The sequence below is a fragment of the Mustelus asterias genome, chromosome 6, assembly GCF_964213995.1.
Source record: "Mustelus asterias chromosome 6, sMusAst1.hap1.1, whole genome shotgun sequence".
Taxonomy (NCBI): Eukaryota; Metazoa; Chordata; class Chondrichthyes; order Carcharhiniformes; family Triakidae; genus Mustelus; species Mustelus asterias.
Genome location: NC_135806.1, coordinates 77,526,559 through 77,545,849, shown reverse-complemented (window position 1 = coordinate 77,545,849; position 19,291 = coordinate 77,526,559). Strand labels below are relative to the sequence as shown.

Sequence of the window (19,291 nt, the reverse complement as noted above, 5' to 3'; positions counted from 1 at the left end):
TAGGGTGCATCTGTAAAAGCTGGCGAGATTCGTAGCTGACATGCCAAATTTCCTTAGCCTCCTGAGTAACTAGAGGCGTTGGTGGGCTTTCTTAACTATAGCGTCTGCAAGGAGGGAACAGGTTGTTAGTGATCTGGACACCTGGAAACTTGAAGCTCTCGACCAGTTCCTCTTCGCCCCTGTTGATGTAGACAGGGGCATGTCCTCCACTATGCTTCCTGAAGTTGATGACTATCTCTTTTATTTTGTTGACTTGCGGGCGAGATTATTGTCATCGTACCAGTTCACCAGATTCTCTCTCATTCCTGTACTCCTTCCCATCATTGTTCGAGATCTGATCCAGTACGGTGATGTCATCAGCAAACATGAAAATCGAATTGGAAGGGAATTTGGCCACAGTCATGGGTGTATAAGGAGTATTGTAGGGGGCTGAGGACACAGCCTTGCGGAGCACCAATGTTGAGGATTATCACAGAGGAAGTGTTGTCGCTTATCCTTACTGATTGTGGCCTCTAGGTTAGGAAGTCTAGGATCCAGTCACAGAGGGAGGACCCGAGCCCCAGGGTACGGAGTTTGGAGATGAGTTTTGTAGGAATAATGGTGTTTGAAGGCTGAACTGTAGTCAATAAATAGGAGTCTGACATGGGTGTGTTTGTTACTTAAGTTTTCCAGTGTGGGGCCAGGGAGATGGCGTCTGCTGTGGACCTGTTGCAGCAATAGGTGAACTGTAGTGGATCCAGGCAATCTGGGAGGCTGGAATTGAAGATAATATTGGTGGATCTACACCACCCAGATTAAGTTAAGCAGGATCTGTATACGTGTGCCATTTTTTTTGGTGAAGAGTAGGCCTGGGGAACTCTGGTTGGTTGTGTGCTGCTATTGGCTGGGGCTCCGGCTGACTTCCAATAGTAGAGGAGCTGAAATTACTCGTGAGGAAGACAGAGTTTGTGATCTGAGTATTATGATCCATATACGGTGTAGACTGCTGAACCAATTTATAAAATCTGTCTTGGTTGTATCCACTGGAGTAGCACCTCATGAGAGCACCAGGACAGGCATGGGGGAGATAACAATAATGGACAGGTGATTAGTTGACTTTTATACATCGCAAAAATTGCAAGGGTCCTGACTCTGAGCCTTGGGGAACACCGCTGTCTACCATCGTCCAGTTTGAACAGTAACTTCAGTATAGTGTTAATGTAAGCCTATTTATGGCAATAATAAAATAAATTTTAAACATTTGCAGTTTTCTGTTCTTGCAGTCAGTTTTTTATCCAAGCTGACGGACCTTATGTTCTTTCTTTAATAAGGATTATATAGTATGGGGCTGAGGGCACAGCCTTGCGGAGCACTGGTGTTGAGGATTATCGTGGAGGAGGTTGTGGCCTATAGGTTAGGAAGTCTAGGATCCAGTCACATTTGCCACTCTCCAATCCTCTGGCACCTCCCCCATTATCCCAATCGATAGTTAGATACTTAAGTTTACCGATATCACCACTCTATAGTTCTCCCACATCTCTCGTGAATTTCCTACTGATTAACCCCTCTTTCCCTATACTATTTGGAGACCTATTGAATAGTATGATCATAGTCTTTAGCTTCACTTTTCAACACTTGTTTTCCCTAATCAGTGCTGACACCCTACCTCCCTTTTTCTTTATCTTTTCCAAACATTACCATGAAACTCATTAACCTTCAACATACTTTCTGCATTTACATGTGTTGTAATCTTGTCTTTTGCATTCTTTGTAGTCCTACCTAATTTGCTGTTATCTCATATGGAACTTCTCCTTTCTCTAGTATTGTCCAGCACACTCGCCTTGCGTGCCTTTTTCCTCTTTACTACTATTCTATCCTCCTATCAATTTACTTTTAAACCTTCCCTGTACGGATGTTGGTCCCAGTACTGTTGAGGTGCAACCTGTCCCTTTTTATATCGATGCCTTCTGGCCCAGAACTGGTTCCAAAGGCCCAAGAACCTGAAACACTCTCTCCTGCATCATGCTTCAAGTCACCATTGATCTTCCCTATTTCTATTCATGCTAGCACGGGGAGTTAACGAGGGATGCCCCCTCATAAATGGAGTTGTGCAATATTCAGCAGGCCACAACGAATCTTGAGACTCATACTGCTGAGAATGGCACTCCTCCAGAATATTTCAGGCAGTGGAAACATTGATTTGGCATGCCAGGGCTCTAATTTATCCCATTTGTATAAACGCATGGCTTTCATTGTACATCTGCTCCGATGGTTGCGCAATAAAGTCATGCCCACAGCAGTAGCATTGATTTTGCAATAGTCAACCTTTTGATCTGTCATGGCTCAAATACAGCTGGCAGAGTGGACTGCAAGTAACAGTAGAAGATTATAATAATAAAAAGCACTTTTTAAAACATTCTTTTCCTATTTTACATTTTCAATGCTTGTATATTTGTGAACAAAAGGGGTTAATCACCTAATATTCCATTACTTTGTTCAGTAATGGGAAATAAATTGTCTTCCTTGTTTTCTTTCTAAAAGAAAAGGATGTTATCGTAACCAGTTTGACCGTGCATTATCAGGTTTCAGATTTCGCCACCTCAAAAGCTCCCGAGGAAGCTTATCTTGTTTTGGGCAACTTTCACAAGATAGTAACAGCTAAAGGAAATAATTGAAGAAATCCATTATTTGGAATCCATGCTTCCTTGTTAATTAAAGGATGACTGTACAGAATGGGAAAATTGATTACTGGGAAACGGCATATTGAATTGTGGTTTGTCAAAATTGGGAAACCTTGCTGGGGATGCAGTTTTAAGCCGATTCTTAAGAGATGTTTGGTCGTTTTTTTTGTTTCCTTTTCCGCTTACCTGCATTTTACTAAGTTAGGTGTTAATTTGCCATTTATCGATGGGTATCAGGCACACATTAGACTTTTTGTTTAGCGGTCATTAGCCTAATTTGTTCTTACCATTTAATATGAAAAAAAATCAAGAGAAGTGCCCATTTATTAAACCAAACTGAGTTGACTTATATATTCCTGTAGTTTAAAAAGGCCAAGACTGCATCTGACTAGTTAAGTCGGTCTTTTCATGTGGTGCTAGCCAGTATTAATGTGGCACAAAATTATAGATTTTGTTAATTTGACGCAGGAACTGTAAATTTGTATTAAATTGAACTCGTGGTACTTATCAAGTCTGGGAACGGTCAGTCCAGGCCATTTGAGATTATCTGTTTTATCAATGATTATTGGATGTTCTTCCTTTTCAGCATAAGAATTTGCTCACTGTGTAGATTTGATACCTGATCTGGAGAGGTGGAGAAATGAGGAGAATTAATTTACTTCCCTTTTTTTGTTTTTGTTTTTCCATCCCCAATTTTGGTAATAATAGGAGAAACATTTTTTCATATTCTTTGTTAATTTAGAAATCCTTGCATTCCAGAGAACTCTTCCCTGTGCCAGTTCAATGTGCAGTTTAAATTCTTAGTGCTGGTTGTAGTCTTCCAGTCTAATGTGCATAATGCATATATTTATGTACAGTATTTACTGCATAAGAGTGTGTGGTACTTTTTTTTTGCTTGACTGCAAATATGATTTTGGCCCCTGAGGTTGAGCAGAAACTGCTAAGAGGTTATAGGTCAGACTTGAGAGGGCCGAGACAAATTGGGTCCCTTTGTTCGGTCTCGTTTCAATTATGCTTTGGCGCACAAAAATTGCATTTATCATGTTTTTATCCTTTTATTATTTTATAAAATTGTTAGCGAATCTACTTGCAAAGTCTTGTCCCATTTTCACAAAGTCGCTTATTTAGTATTCAGTAGCATTTAACATTTCAACAGTGGGTATTTCAATCATGACACCATTGCAGCTGATTTTAGGAGCTTGAGGTTTGCAACATATCGAAGAGGACTGTACTCAGCACTATACATGCAGAATGATCAAGGGATCTTTCAAGTGATTCAAAAACTAGAGACATGGGATAATGAAGTTGTGTTCCATTAAACTCTTGTGTACAGCCAAGCATAATGTCATCACCCTTTCTGTCACGGTATCCCTATCATATCACCTCATCTGCAGCCTCAAATAGTTTTCTTCTAATCAATAAGCAGTTTTCTGTGGCCTTTCACTGCTGTCAGATGTCATTGAATGATGTAAATGGACGTCAGAATAGCAGCTTGACAGCTTGCCTTTCCCCAGGAAAAGAAATCGCTATAGATGATGCCAGTGACAGCTTGCATCTATAACAAATTTGATGTTGCTTGAGAAATTATATAGATTTTTTTTCTGACAGTAGAAGCAGGAGTGGCAGTTGGGTTCTAGTTTGTTAGTACACATTGCACTGGAATATCTAATTTTTGTACTCTGCTATTTAGTAAATAACGGAAAGCCAAGAATCTGATCTTGGAGCCTTTATACATATTCTATTTCTGCACAAAATTTGAAAGCTAGAATATTAGCTTGATTATAAAAGCACATGTTTACCGAATCTTGCTGTGCAAATTTATTCACAAGGGAAGTATAATGTACATTTTCACACCTTTTGGGCGATACCAAACCTTCTTGTTCTGTTGTTCTTTCCTCCTCCCTCCCCAATCCAATAACCTGGAGACCAATTGCCGCATACAACTCGATACAAAATGGGAATGGAAATTGGGTGCAACACCGGATTATATATTTATCAATTCCGATAATAACACGAACTAGAACAAACTTGAGTAAATCGCGATGGAAGAATGGATAAAAGTGTCCCTTTAGTATGGAGTATAGTTTGTAAAAGAAAATGAACTGCAAACAGCAGTTGTTTGAGATTCCGAAGGTGTAGGGAGGGCCATGTAGAATTAGACCTTTCTTAATCCTGCAAAACCATACTGGAACTCTCAGCAGCCCACTCAAAATGGTTTATTTTAACTTTTGTAATGCCTTCACTTTTGTAAAGGTTGCTGTGAATTGTTATGCCTATCAATACTATGGGGGCGATCTTACTGGTCGATCGGTGTGGTGAGTCGGTGAGATCAGGTGAGAGGCAAAAATCGGACTCGCGCCTGGTTTCTCGCCTCTCGCAATGTTACTAGGCCCAATCAGCAGGCAAAATCGGCCTTGCGCCCAGGGAGGGCATGAGGCTGATTTTAAATATTCATTAGGTTATTTAAATGTGATTAGTGAATCCTGACGCTATTGTACTGCTCACTTGCCTTAGAGGCCTCACCGGTGAAGGTCCTCACTGGCGAGGATCATGTATGATCCCCATCAATGGAAACCTGACATGATGGCTTCGCTGGTGGGACTGGAGGCCATTGAGGTCCCCCAAGTAGTTGAGGGCAGGGGGACACTGCTCACTGGGCACAGCAGTGCCAAAGGGTCAGCCCAAGGGGAGTGGGCAGGTCCATGACAGGGAGGCAGGGGAGAGGAACTCCCTGGAGGGTACTTTGAATCGGTGATCGCCGCCCCCCCTTCTATATTTCCCAGTGACATTTCATACACTTTCTCTAGCCCTGCTTTTCAATGAACAGGGTTGGGTATGCATGCAAGACCAAAAGCTGGCAAATGTGAGAGCATGCGGAGGAGGCACTGTGAAATATTAATTAACAGAGATGTTCCCAGCATCCTCCCTGAGACCCAGCCTGATCTACTAACTGGTTGGGAGGTGAGAGTGAAAATTTGATGGCAGGAGGTCTCAGTTTGATCGGCAGTAATGGGAGCAGGGATTACAGGTGCTGATATAATGAGAGGGGGAATGGGGGGGGGGGGGGGATGGGATGGGAGGGGAGGGGGGATGGGAGGGAGAATGTCCACTTCAACCCCAAAGGTTTATATTTTTTTCCAATGGACTTCTCCTCCAGCACTGTTCCCAGTGCCTAGCTTATCACCACCCTACAAACCCCTACTCATTCAAAAATCCACATCAGCTCCTCCACAAGGTGTTGCATACCCATCAACTAATCCTTGCCCAACTCTTCTACTTGTGTAACCTTGTGACTTGACTCATGTTTTTAGTTCCATTGTTAGTCAGTGGAATGTGATCAGTCTCCTATAGCAGTGTGCAGTATAACCCCAGGGCCACAAATTCTTGTTAAGCAGAGCTTAATGAGGCCAAGGTGGCTTCAATCCCACATGAATGCATCTCTATGTATCCTAATATGCTGACGAACGCAGTCTGTGTCAAAGTCAACAGATTCAAATGTCAAATAAAAATGCAGTAAATGTATGCAATTTGTTCACACCTTACAATGGCCTTGCCTTGTCAAAGGTCAGAGCTTTGCATTGAAAAATGTCGGGAATTATCTCCAGAAAAACTCTAATCATTTTCTGCTTAATGGCTGATTTTGGGTGTGTGTGATACTGTCCACCATAGCGACAATGCAATCAAACATGGTTTTGGTGTTTTTGCTACAGTATTAAATCCTGGAGTATCTCTATGGCCTTTGTGTATTAGATCGGGAAATGAGCGGTGGGCAATCATTGGACTCCTCAAGGTCAGTGGTTTCCTTGGGCTCCATGATTTTGTGATCTACCTCTGCCCTGTTTGGCACCGTCATATGACAAGCATGGACAATTAACCTGAAGTTACCAGTGCGCACTTTTGGCTTTTTATGAGCATTATTCTATGGGATTTGTGATTCCAGTAAGAGTGGTTGACAACTTTGAGATAATCGGAATTTCACCTCGTCTGAGTTTGACTCATTACAATTTCACTGTATGCATCTTTTACATCTCCCCTGGCATAAGATTATTGCAAGTTACACTCTGTCTCCACTCCACTTTGAGGCTGTTCTTTTGTGTCTTTTCCTCAACTCTGGCATATTCAACTAAAGTCCTTCCCTATCAAATCCATTGATAAATTTCCATTTGACTGCACTTTCTTCATTGCTCCTACCCCTCGATTAATTAATCTTTCCACCTTTTTCTTTTACTTTTCCCTTTTTTTGTTTGCCTGCTTTTTTACCTTTTGCCTTCCTACTTTCTGCTTTGTTGGGAACTGATGCAATTTCATGTGCATTGCATGTCATAAATTAATGTTGTCGGCAGACAATTCATAAAATCATAGAATCCCTACAGTGCAGAAGGATTCAGCCCATCGAGTCTGCACCAACAACAATCCCACCCAGGCCCTATCCCCGTAACCCTATGTATTTACCCTGCTAATTCCCCTGACACTAAAGGGCAATTTACCATGGCCAGTCAACCTACCCTGTACATCTTTGGACTATGGGAGGAAACAGGAGCACCCGGAGGAAACCTACGCAGCCACTGGGAGAATATGCAAACTCCACACAGTCACCTAAGGCCAGAATCGAACTCCGGTCCCTGGTGCTGTGAGGCAGCATTGCTAACCACTGTGCCTCCCTATTAGAGGGAATTCATCAAGCTTTACTGTGGAGCAAGAAGGATGACAATATGCAACTTTTTGTAAGAGATACAGGAATACACTTTAGAGGTGTAATGTAGTACTGATTAATTTCTGTATTTTCAGCTTTCCAAGTAAAACAGTTGACAACACTATCTGTTTTGGGATCATTTCCATTTTTCTGTTGGAGATCACAATCTCATGTGTTGTATTGACAAATTACTCTGATTTTGAATTTGCGACACTATTTCATCCCAGTCAGTGCAGGAACAAACACAGGATCGATGTCAGTGTAATTTGTAAGCACTGCAAGCATCTGAGATCTTGATGCTTACCCAGAAGTGGATTGTCTTCTCGCTGTGAATTTTATGAGGCATTTTCAGAACTCTAGCATTTATTTTGTATATAATTTTATTTTAAAAGTTTTTTTTGGCTACCTTACATTGTCTTATCGTACAACAAAACAGCATTGCAGGTGTACCTTCGAAAAGGACCACCCATATCCTGAGAGAATAATAAGAATTTCTTTTTGTTTTTTAGTGACAGTTGCAGTTTTCACGTGGCTATGTTTACTATCTGAGTAGTTGAATGTATTGGGGGCTAGAAGTAAACAGGAAAATGTTTAGGTACTTATGCTGTCATGAGATATGGGTGTTGCAGTCTAGGTACCAGCATTTGCTGCTTACACCTAATTGCCCTTAAACTGGATAGCTTGCTGGGCCATTTCAGAGGGCAGGTAAGAGTCAACCACGTTGCTGTAGATCTGGACTCATAACAGGCAAGGATGGCACATTTCCTTCCCTAAAGGACGTTGGTGAATAAGCTGGGTGGACAATCGATGATGAGTTTCATGGTCATAATTGCTAATTTCAGATCTTAAATTAAATTTAAATTCTACCTGCTACTGTGTTGGGAATTGAGCCTGTGTCCCCAGAGGATTTGCCTGGGTCTCTGGATTGCCAGTCCAGTGACATTACCAACATGCCACTATCTCTCCATGGAAATCTGCCCAAATGGAAGTAAAGAGGGGGTTGGAGAGTAGTTTGCCAATGGTGGAGACATGTGACTGTGTGTAACCAAATTGAAGTAGCAAAAGTATGGTGGGGGAATTGATGTGGAGGGTGAGGTTGAGAAAGGGAAACGGAGCAATTGAGTTGGAAGCCCATAAGAGCAAGCTCAAGTGAAAATAGAAATTGATTTTTCTGGTTTAAAGGCAGAAGTCAAATAGGGAAGACATTTGGTGATGGGAGACAGGGTGGGATGATAGATAATTGGGATCTTTTGAAGCAGAGTTGGTGTGGGTGAGTTGCCTGAAATACAAGTCTTGAAAGCATAAGAGAAAAGGTTGAGCTGGGATCTGAATGCGTCATTGTGACTGGGTGTAACATAACGCAGCGTATAGCTGAATGAGGTATCCTGAAGGCAAAGTAGTCAGATGTGAAGCTTCAGTAAGGTTTGGGATGTTGGAAGTGTTTTCCAAGATGTGTTATGAATGGGAATGGTTTCCAGTTGCTCTGCAAAATGCTTTGAAGGGTGAAGGTGGGTGCACCAGGTGACCTGAGAAGGGAGTTCAGAAATGATGGAGATGAGATGGATGATGGGTGGACATGAGCTTTAGGAGAGTGAGGTGGATAGGGAGGTGCCAATAGAGGGAAATTAGACAGATACTGAGGTAGAGCTAGCAGGGTCTTGTGCCCATGATTGGATGGGCACAAGACCTGAATTCTAGTTGTCAAAGAGTGACTGCCCTCGACATGTTGCCATTATGACCATGTTCAAATAGGCAGTCAAAGGGGGTTGAAGCATGGTTGCAGGTGAGTTGAGTGTGGGATGGACATGTAGATATCTGGAATGTTCTGAAAGATCAATAAATGCCTACACCAACCTGTAAGGATAGAAAAACTGTTTGGGTCTGCGATAGGGTTAGAATAGGTCCACGTTCTGAGTAGTTGCGAGCTGATTTTGGTCTGCAAGCAATAGGTGGGATTATGAGCTTCAGAATAAACTGAAAGGCGGTCATGAAATAAGTGCAGCATGAGAAGATGGGTACCTAAAGCAACAGGCGGGTGGAGGATTGAGAATAGCTGGGGGGTTACCGAAGTTCCCTATTGTTACTGAGATCGGGAGTAGCAAGTGATGCAGAAAAGTTTGAGAATAGACATTTTTGAAGGATCTGAACATGGGACTCTTGTGAAAGATGGGCAAGGGTGCGGAAGGCGACAACACGTTGATGGATATTCAAGAGGAAAGGCAGGTTGGATGTTAGTTTGCAAGAACGGTTGGTATGAGAGGCGATGATAGCAGATTTAAAGGACAAGATTTGAAGAGGGAGAACCGTTTACAATACCAGCTAACATGGGAACCCAGAAGGGAAGGTTTTGGTTAGCGGTTTGGTGAGAATAGGACTGTGGAAGCAGTAGATGAATCTCTTGAACAAGGTGAGCTCAGAGAGGTTATGAGAGGAAAGAGATTATATAACAATGCAGGTTCAGGTCTAGGGCGAGGGTTTGGACCAGTGGGCTGGGTGGAGGGGGGAAAGCAGCAGGGGCAACTGTTCAGATGGTCTCGATCTTCATGACAAAGATGTCTACGCACTCCTTGCACTTCTGTTGAAGGTGATGGTGGTGGGGGAAGGGTCAATGGAGCTGGTTTGTGACAGAGAAAAGAAGTGGGAGATGATCCCTGTATTCCAAGATGATGCTGTAATACTGAAGACTTTTAGCAGATGAGAGCAGGAACCGATGATGATTTATGTGATGCAGCCAGGTCTAGCTCCCAAAGGTGGGGCTGAGGGAACGGTAAACAAATCAGCAACTGCAGAAATCAGGTTCTAACTCATCGAGAGTAATGCCTCCAGTTCTGGCACTGGACTTCAAGATGGATGTATTGGGTGCAGCGTAGATTCACCAGAAGGATACCACAAATAAAAGGGTTAAATGATGACGACAGGTTGGATAGACTAGTTGTAAAAGCATGGAACTTTCTTTGCCCTGCCCTAAAAACTATGGTTGGGTCAATTGAACATTTCAAAACTGATTTTTGTTCAAGAACTTACAGAACTCAGGCAGGTCGATGGAGTTGAGATGCAGATCAACCATGATCCAATTAAATGGCTGAACTGGCATGAGGGAGTTGAATGGCTTTCCCATGTTCTTATTTGATTTGATTTATTATTGTCGCATGTGTCATTATACAAATTGGTGGAAATGACGTAGATAGGAAGAGTAGGGGGGTCCTAAGAGAGCAATTCAGGGAGTTGGGAAATAGGTTAAAAAGTAGGGTCACTAGGGTGGCCATCTCTGGGCTGCTCCCAATGCCTCGTGCCAGTGAGGCTAAGAATAGGGAGTTGGTACAAATGAATGCCTGGCTAAAGGACTGGTCCAGGAAGGAGGGCTTCATTTTCATAGATCAATGGGAAGTTTTCAGGAGAGGATGGCACCTGTACAAGAGGAAGGGGTCACAACTAAGTTGGAAGGGCACAAATATCCTGGCTGGGAGCTTTGCTAGTGCAGTTCGGGGGGGTTTAAACTAGTATGGCAGGGGGGTGGGGATCAAACTATTAGGTCTATAAGAGTGGAGGCTGGGGACGAGCTTGGGGCTGGGACAAGGCTGGCAAAGAAGAAGAGCACTCTGGGGGAGGATGACCTCACTGAGCCTGGAGGTCTGGAGTGCTTATACTTCAATGCAAGGAGCGTAGCAGGTAAGACAGACGAACTTGGGGCCTTAATGCGCACGAGGAATTTGGATGTGGTTGCGGTGACAGAGACTTGGTTGAAAGAGGGACAGGACTGGCAGCTGAATATTCCGGGGTACAAGTGTTTTAGGCGAGACAGAGGAGGGGCCAAAAGAGGTGGGGGAGTAGCGGTATTAGTTGGAGAGCATATTACAGCGGTGCAGAGGGAGGACAATTCAGAGGGGTCGTGTAACGAGTCACTCTGGGTGGAGCTTAGAAACAGGAAAGGCGCAGTCACTATGTTGGGGGTGTACTAGAGGCCCCCCAACAGCCCAAGGGAAGTGGAAGAATGGATATGTCAGGAGATACTGGATAGGTGCAGGAAAAATAGGGTTGTTGTAGTGGGAGACTTCAATTTCCCTGGTATAGACTGGAAATCGCTGAGGGCAGGGACTCTGGATGGGGAGGAATTTGTCAAATGTGTACAGGAGGGTTCGTTGGAACAATATGTAGACAGCCCGACTAGAGAGGGGGCTATACTGGACCTGGTACTGGGGAATGAGCCCGGTCAGGTCTTCAAAGTTTTGGTAGGGGAACATGTGGCAAATAGTGACCACAATTCTGTTAGCTTTAGGATAGTGATGGAAAAGGATGTGTGGTGTCCCAAGGGTAAGGTGTTGGATTGGGGGAAGGCTAACTTTAGTGGGATCAGGCAGAAATTGGCAGCTCTTGATTGGGAGAGGCTGTTTGAGGGTAAATCCACATCTGGTATGTGGCAGTCTTTTAAGGAACGGCTGTTAGGGCTACAGGACAAGCATGTGCCTGTAAAAAAGAAGGATAGGAAGGGTAGGATTAGAGAACCGTGGATAACCAGGGAAATTGAGGGACTGGTCAAAAAGAAAAGAGAGGCGTATGTTAGGTCCAAGCAGCTAAAAACGGAGGGAGCTCTTGAGGAGTACAAAGAAAGTAGGAAAGTACTCAAACGGGGAATTAGAAGAGCAAAAAAGGGTCACGAAATGTTCTTGGCAGACAGGATTAAGGAGAATCCCAAGGCATTTTATTCATACGTTAGGAACAAAAGAGTTGTTAGGGAAAAAATCGGACCTCTCAGGGATAATAGTGGGGACTTATGCTTGGAGCCCAAAGAAATAGGGGAGATCCTAAATGAATACTTTGCGTCGGTATTCACAAAGGAGAGGGATGTGTTGACTGAGAGTGTCTCTGAGGGGAGTGTTGAACCGTTGGAGAAAATCTCCATTACAAAGGAGGAAGTGTTAGGTTTGTTAGAGAATATAAAGACTGACAAATCCCCAGGGCCTGATGGAATCTATCCAAGGCTGCTCAGGGAGACGAGAGGTGAAATCGTTGGGCCTCTGACGCAAATCTTTGTCTCGTCACTGGACACAGGTGAGGTCCCAGAGGATTGGAGGATAGCCAATGTGGTCCCGTTATTTAAGAAGGGTAGGAAGGATAACCCGGGTAATTATAGGCCGGTGAGCTTGACGTCCGTGGTGGGGAAGTTGTTGGAGAAGATTCTTAGAGATAGGATGTATGCGCATTTAGAAAGGAATAAACTCATTAACGATAGTCAGCATGGTTTTGTGAGAGGGAGGTCATGCCTCACTAACCTGGTGGTGTTTTTTGAAGAAGTGACCAAAATGGTTGACGAAGGAAGGGCCGTGGATGTTGTCTATATGGACTTTAGTAAAGCGTTTGACAAAGTCCCTCATGGTAGGCTAGTCAAAAAGGTTGGATCTCATGGGATAAAGGGGGAGGTGGCTAGATGGGTGGAGAACTGGCTTGGTCACAGAAGACAGAGGGTGGTAGTGGAAGGGTCTTTTTCCGGCTGGAGGCCTGTGACTAGTGGTGTACCGCAGGGCTCTGTATTGGGACCTCTGCTTTTTGTGATTTATATAAATGATCTGGAAGAAGGAGTAACTGGGGTGATCAGTAAGTTTGCGGACGACACAAAACTGGCAGGACTTGCAGATAGTGAGGAACATTGTCAGAGGCTACAGAAGGATATAGATAGGCTGGAAATTTGGGCAAAGAAATGGCAGATGGAGTTCAATCCTGATAAATGCGAAGTGATGCATTTTGGTGGGAATAATGTAGGGAGGAGCTACACGATAAATGGAAGAACCATAAAGGGTGTAGAGACGCAGATGGACCTGGGTGTGCGAGTCCACAGATCTTTGAAGGTGACGTCACAGGTGGAGAAGGTGGTGAAGAAGGCATATGGCATGCTTGCCTTTATAGGACGGGGCATAGAGTATAAAAGTTGGGGTCTGATGTTGCAGATGTATAGAACGTTGGTTCGGCCGCATTTGGAATACTGCGTCCAGTTCTGGTCGCCACACTACCAGAAGGACGTGGAGGCTTTGGAGAGAGTACAGAGGAGGTTTACCAGGATGTTGCCTGGTATGGAGGGGGTTGGTTATGAGGAGAGATTGGGGAAACTGGGGTTGTTCTCCTTGGAAAGACGGAGGATGAGGGGAGACTTAATAGAGGTGTATAAAATGATGAAAGGCATAGATAGGGTGAACGGTGGGAAGCTTTTCCCCGGGTCGGTGGTGACGTTCACGAGGGGTCATAGGTTCAAGGTGAAGGGGGGGAGGTTTAACACAGATATCAGAAGGACATATTTTACACAGAGGGTCGTGGGGGCCTGGAATGGGTTGCCGGGCAAGGTGGTGGAGGCGGACACACTGGGAACGTTTAAGACTTATCTAGACAGCTATATGAACCGAGTGGGAATGGAGGGATACAAAAGAGTGGTCTAGTTTGGACCAGGGAGCGGCGCGGGCTAATTGTTCTTTGTTTCTCGTTTCAAGGCTTCATTCTATGATGATCTTGCTGGTGCCAGTACAGAGCGAGACTGCGGATAGTTGGGAACCTGTCTCGGGGGCAGGGAATTCATATGGTGTTCGTGGAAGTGGAAATGAATAGGGTTGGGAAGCATTTTCCGATCAGGGCCAGTGTGATCTCCTGGACTCGTTTCGATCGCCTCAGGGGGTCGGAGAGGAATTTCCCAGATTTTTTTTTCCCCATATTGGCCCTGGGGTTTTCACTCTGGATTTTCGCCTCTCCCTGGAGATCACATGGTCTGGAATGGGGGGGTAGGGGTGAGTTAATAGGTTGTGATGAACAAAGCATCATAGCTGTGAGGGACAGCTCGGGGATAGGATATTAGTATGTAGATAGGCTGGAAAATTGGGCGGGGATCCTGGATTCAGGATTCAATCCTGGACCGGGGAGCGGCGCGGGCTTGGAGGGCCGAAGGGCCTGTTCCTGTGCTGTATTGTTCTTTGTTCTTTGTATTAGTATACAGGGAAAAGTATTGCTTCTTGCATGCTATACAGACAAAAGGAAGGAAAGGAGAGAATATAGTGTTACTGTCATAGCTAGGATGTAAAGAAAGATCAACTTAATGTGAGGAAGGTCTGTTCAAAAGTCTGATGGCAGCAGGGAAGAAGCTGTTTTTGAGTCGGTTGGTATGTTATCTCAGACTTTGTATTTTTTTCCCGATGGAAGATGGTGGAAGAGAGTATGTCCAGGGTGCATGGGGTCCTTGATTATGCTGGCTGCTTTTCCGAGGCAATGGGAAATGTAGACTGTCAATGGGTGGGAGGCTGATTTGAGTGATGGACTGGGCTTCATTCACGACTCTTTATAGTTTCTTGCTGTCTTGGACAGAGCAGGAGCCATACCAAGCTGTGATACAACTGGAAAGAATGCTTCCTATGGTGCATCTGTAGAAGTTGGTGAGAGTTGTAGCGGACATGTCAAATTTCCTTAGTTTCCTGAGAAAGTAGAGGCGTTGGTGGGCTTTCTTAACTATAGCGTCTACATGGAGGGACCAGGACAGGTTGTTCATGATCTGGATACCTAAAAACTTGAAGACCATTTCCACTTCGTTCCGATTGATGTAGACAGGGGTATGCCCTCCACTATGCTTCCTGAAGTCAATGACTATCTCCTTTGTTTTGTTGACATTGAAGGAAAGATTATTGTCATCGCACCAATTCACTAGATCTCTATCCTTAAAATCGAGTTGGAGGAGAATTTGGCCACACAGTCATAGGTGTATAAGGAGTATCTTAAGGGACTGAGGATGATTGTGGAGAAGTTGTTGTTGCCTATCCTTACTGACTGCGGCCTGAGAGTTAGGAAGTCTAGGATCCAGTTGTAGAGGGCGGAGCCGAGCCCCAGGCCACGAAGTTTGGAGATAAATTGCGTAGGAGTAATGGTGTTAAAGGCTGAGCTGTAGTCAATGAATAGGAATTAATAGTCTATGAATATGAATTAATACACTTCTATTGAAAAGTGCTGGTAAAATGGGGCTGTTTGTACCTAAGCACAAAGTCAGGAGGAGAAGGAGCAAAGTGCAGGATTTTCCAGTCGCGCTCACCCCAGGTCGGAAAATGCCATTCAAGGACAACAGACTTTTGCATGGTCCATGTCCCGCCAGCTACGATTTCCGTGGCGGGTAGAACGGGAATATTCCGTCTATGGTGTTTGACAAAGTTAGCTTTTATAAGCCTTTCCTTTCTCGCAGGGAGGGAAAACCAAAGAGGATAAGGACATGTATAGTTTTAAGATGTCAGGAAAGAGTGAATTTGAGTGAGAGAATGCAATGATTCTTTACTGAATGTTTCTGCACTGTCGTTTGTTATAGCCAATATTGTTAATGTAATCCTGTCAGACTGGGGAATCTGTATGCTATGTAAAGTTGCATTTCCTGTTGTAATTAAACTGTCACTGCTGGACGCTCGGAAAAGAAAGCGCGTTAAAACTTTAGAAACCAATGGTTTTAAATTTAATTTTTTTTTCATGGTGATGTGTTGAATTCTGCATTTTTTTTTGTTTTTTTAGCTATTGCAAACACCTTTTTTTTAGGAAAGTGAAATAGAGCTTTCATCACTTTTCTGTACTGTTCATTTCAGTTCTTAAACGAACCCCATTTCTGTCTTTTTCTGGTTGTCTCAAAGCAACTTCTTGCTGCTTATTAAGACTTCGAAGATACAAACCAGTAGCTTAGTAATTGCTTTCTTGAATCTGCCTTTAATAATTACACCTAGTAAAGCTGTACTGAAAATTAGAAAGGCAGAGACTAATGGAAAACTAGATTTTTCACTGAATTAGAAAGCTAGACAATCTATATATTGACAACATTTCAAGTTGAAAGAGATCAGGAAAACTGCTTTGGACTGTCCATGCGAGGAAGGAAACAGAGGCTTGATGTACAATGGCATGTACATTTTATGGAGGGAGAAATGCTATAACAGACTTCATAGAAAAGATGGCTTTAGAAGGATGGGTGCAAATGATAGCTGATAGAAAGTAACCCTGTCACAGACTAGAAGCAACTTAGGCTCGAGAGTGTAACTGGAAATGCTGATGTGCAGAAAAATGAGATTATTACAGCAGTTCTATCTATCCGTAAACCAGGCAAATATTAATGCACTCTTTTGACGAGGCAATTTTTTTTTTTTGGTTTCAAACCTTTCCAAATCAAGGCAAAATATTGATGTTGTCTTGCACTTAATGACTGGCTTCATATTGTGCTTTCAGTACTATAATGATTTTCAACGATGGTGATCAGTGCTTTATCATTGAAGTAAGTTTTCATTTAATAGATCAAAAGTAATGTACAGGTTGTATTTTATCTACACTTTGAAAGTCTGACTGGATTTGTTTTTACTGGATCAAGATCAGATTTCTTCCTACTTTTTAAAAAAAGAATGATCTTTGAGGGAAACAATTTTCAATGTATTCTTCTTCACCCTTCCTGTTTCTTCACTTGTAGCACTTTTTCTTAATCCAGCTCGTTCTTTCTTTCTCAACACAATGCTGTTACAGTGTGGAAGCCCTAACTGGTACTTTAGAAAGAGGGAAAAGCTGCTTAAAATATACACACATTGGTGTTGGCTGAAATCTTGGGGTTGAGTGTAAATCTTTGGCTCATGTTTGCCTTATTCCAAGCACAAAGGATAAGTGCATGTATAATTTTAACTGCAAAGGTTGTCTCTTCCCTTTCTCTCCCTTGTCGTTCTGCTCAGGATGTGCCTATTCTGTCGTTGCTTTCCATATAGTTGGTGGCAAGTGTTGCCGCTTCATGGCGACAAATTTGTGCAACACATAGCAGACCACAACATCTTTTGAGACACACTCAAAGGACATAAGAAATAGGAGCAAGTGTAGGCCATGTGGCTGCTTGAGCCGGCTGCACCATTCATCAAGACTACAACTGATCTATAACCTCAACTCTGTTTGATTTATTATTGTCACTTGTATTAGTATACAGTGAAAAGTTTTGTTTCTTGCGTGCTATGCAGACACAGCATACCGTTCATAGAGAAGATAATGAGAGGGGGCAGAATGTAGTGTTACATTCATAGCTAGGGTGTAGAGAAGGATCAACTTAATACGTGGAAGTCCATTCAAAAGTCTGATGGCAGCAGAGAAGAAGCTGTTCTTGAGTTGGTTGGTACATGACCTCGGACATTTGTATCTTTTTCCCGACAGAAGAAGGCGGAAGAGAGAATGTCCAGGGTGAGTGGGATCCTTGATTATGCTGGGTGCTTTTCCAAAACTGCCCAATCCCCACCTTCCTTCATTACTTTTAGTGTCCAAATATTTAGAAATCTCAGCCTTGAGTATACTCAGTGACTGAGCTTTGATAGAATACCCTAAATGTTCACAATCCTCCTGAGTAAAGAGTTTTCTCATAGTTTCTCCAGCCAGGGCAAACAAACACTCAACATTTACCCTGCTCAACCTTCTGTTTACGTTTCAATGAGATCACCCCTCATTCTTCTAAGTTCCAGAGTGCATTGGCCCATTCTGTTTAATCTCTCTGTAATAGAAAAGCTCTCTCATTCCACAAAATTATATCCTTCCTTGGGTATAGGGACCAACATTGCATGCAGTACTCGAGATGTGACCTCATCAATTCCCTGCCCTGTAAAATAGCAGCAAAACTACCTTATCTACATACTCTCCCCTGCCCTTGCAATAAAGATTAATATATTGGGTGAAATTCTCCCCAGAAAATTCTTAAGTGCTGAATTTGTGTAAAAACTGGAGTAAATCCCCCTGTTTTTTCAGCAGGGTTTTCAAAATGAATCTCCCACATTCTGTGCATCAGCGTGCCCTAGCATGAATCATGCTAAAAATCTGTGGGTGGGGCCTATTCCCGCTGGAGTGACCGGCAGCATAGCGCTGAGTGGGCCACTGCACATGTGCCGATCTGTCAGTGTCTCCCGTTCCAGGCAGCCAAGCTGGCACTGCCCAGGGGGACCCCTCCCTTACCCCCGACCTCCTGGGGTGCCTCCATGGCCCACCTTCACTACAACGGAGTCGGGCCACCAGCTTCCTACTAGTGGGGAGCTGTTGTAAACCTCACTGGATTGAAACACTCCTGGCGAGTGGGGAGACACTAACGGGCCTGGGGACTTCAATCCTGGGCCTGCTAATGTATGTAAATTGCTATTTGAATAATTTATTCAGCTCTGCGCCAATTTATGGCGCGGAACTGATGACGCTGGAAATCCGGTGGCCGGACACGCGGGGAGGCCGTGGAGCCCAGCGGGATGCCCTCTGCACAGCCTCCGCTGATATCTCCCAGCCCAAACACCCCCAGTATTGTTTTCAGAATTGGTTGTTTTATCTGCATGTTAACTTCCTGGGTACAAGGTCACCCAAATTCATTGAAACCAATATTTAATCATTTCTAACCATTAAAAAAAAAATTAATGTAGCTGGTTTCCAATAGCCTAAAAAATCCACATGTAGGACTGGTAAAGTAATTTGCCATAATCCATAAAGAACATATAAGCGCCACTGCCCATTAGAGAGTGACATTTGGTTACATAGAACATAGAACAGCACAGTACAGGCCCTTCGGCCCTAGATGTTGTGCTGAGCTTTGTCCAAAACCAAGATCAAGCTATCCCACTCCCTATCATTCTGGTGTGCTCCATGTGCCTATCCAATAACTGCTTGAAAGTTCCTGAAGTGTCTGATTCCACTATCACAGCAGGCAGTCCATTCCACACCCCAACCACTCTCTCTAGTTTGGGCACCATTATGCAAGAATGGGGCACAATAAGGAGGTAAGTGTTTATGAACGATCACAGCTGATGCAGGGATTGAACCCCTTTCATTGACATCATTTTACATCGCACTCTAGCCAACTGAGCGAATTGTTTACTGGTAATATGGAACAGTAAAATGCCACTTTGCTATTGAAAGAAACTTAACTTTCAGTCATTGGGGTGTAACCTCAATGAAG

General features: G+C 43.5%; 1 protein-coding gene across 3 annotated transcripts in view; it reads left to right on the top strand.

The window, feature by feature from the left end:
* LOC144494947 (sorting nexin-24-like) overlaps positions 1 to 19,291 on the top strand; it is a 149,843-nt gene that overhangs the window by 38,509 nt on the left and 92,043 nt on the right. The gene's annotated exons all lie outside the window — the stretch shown is intronic.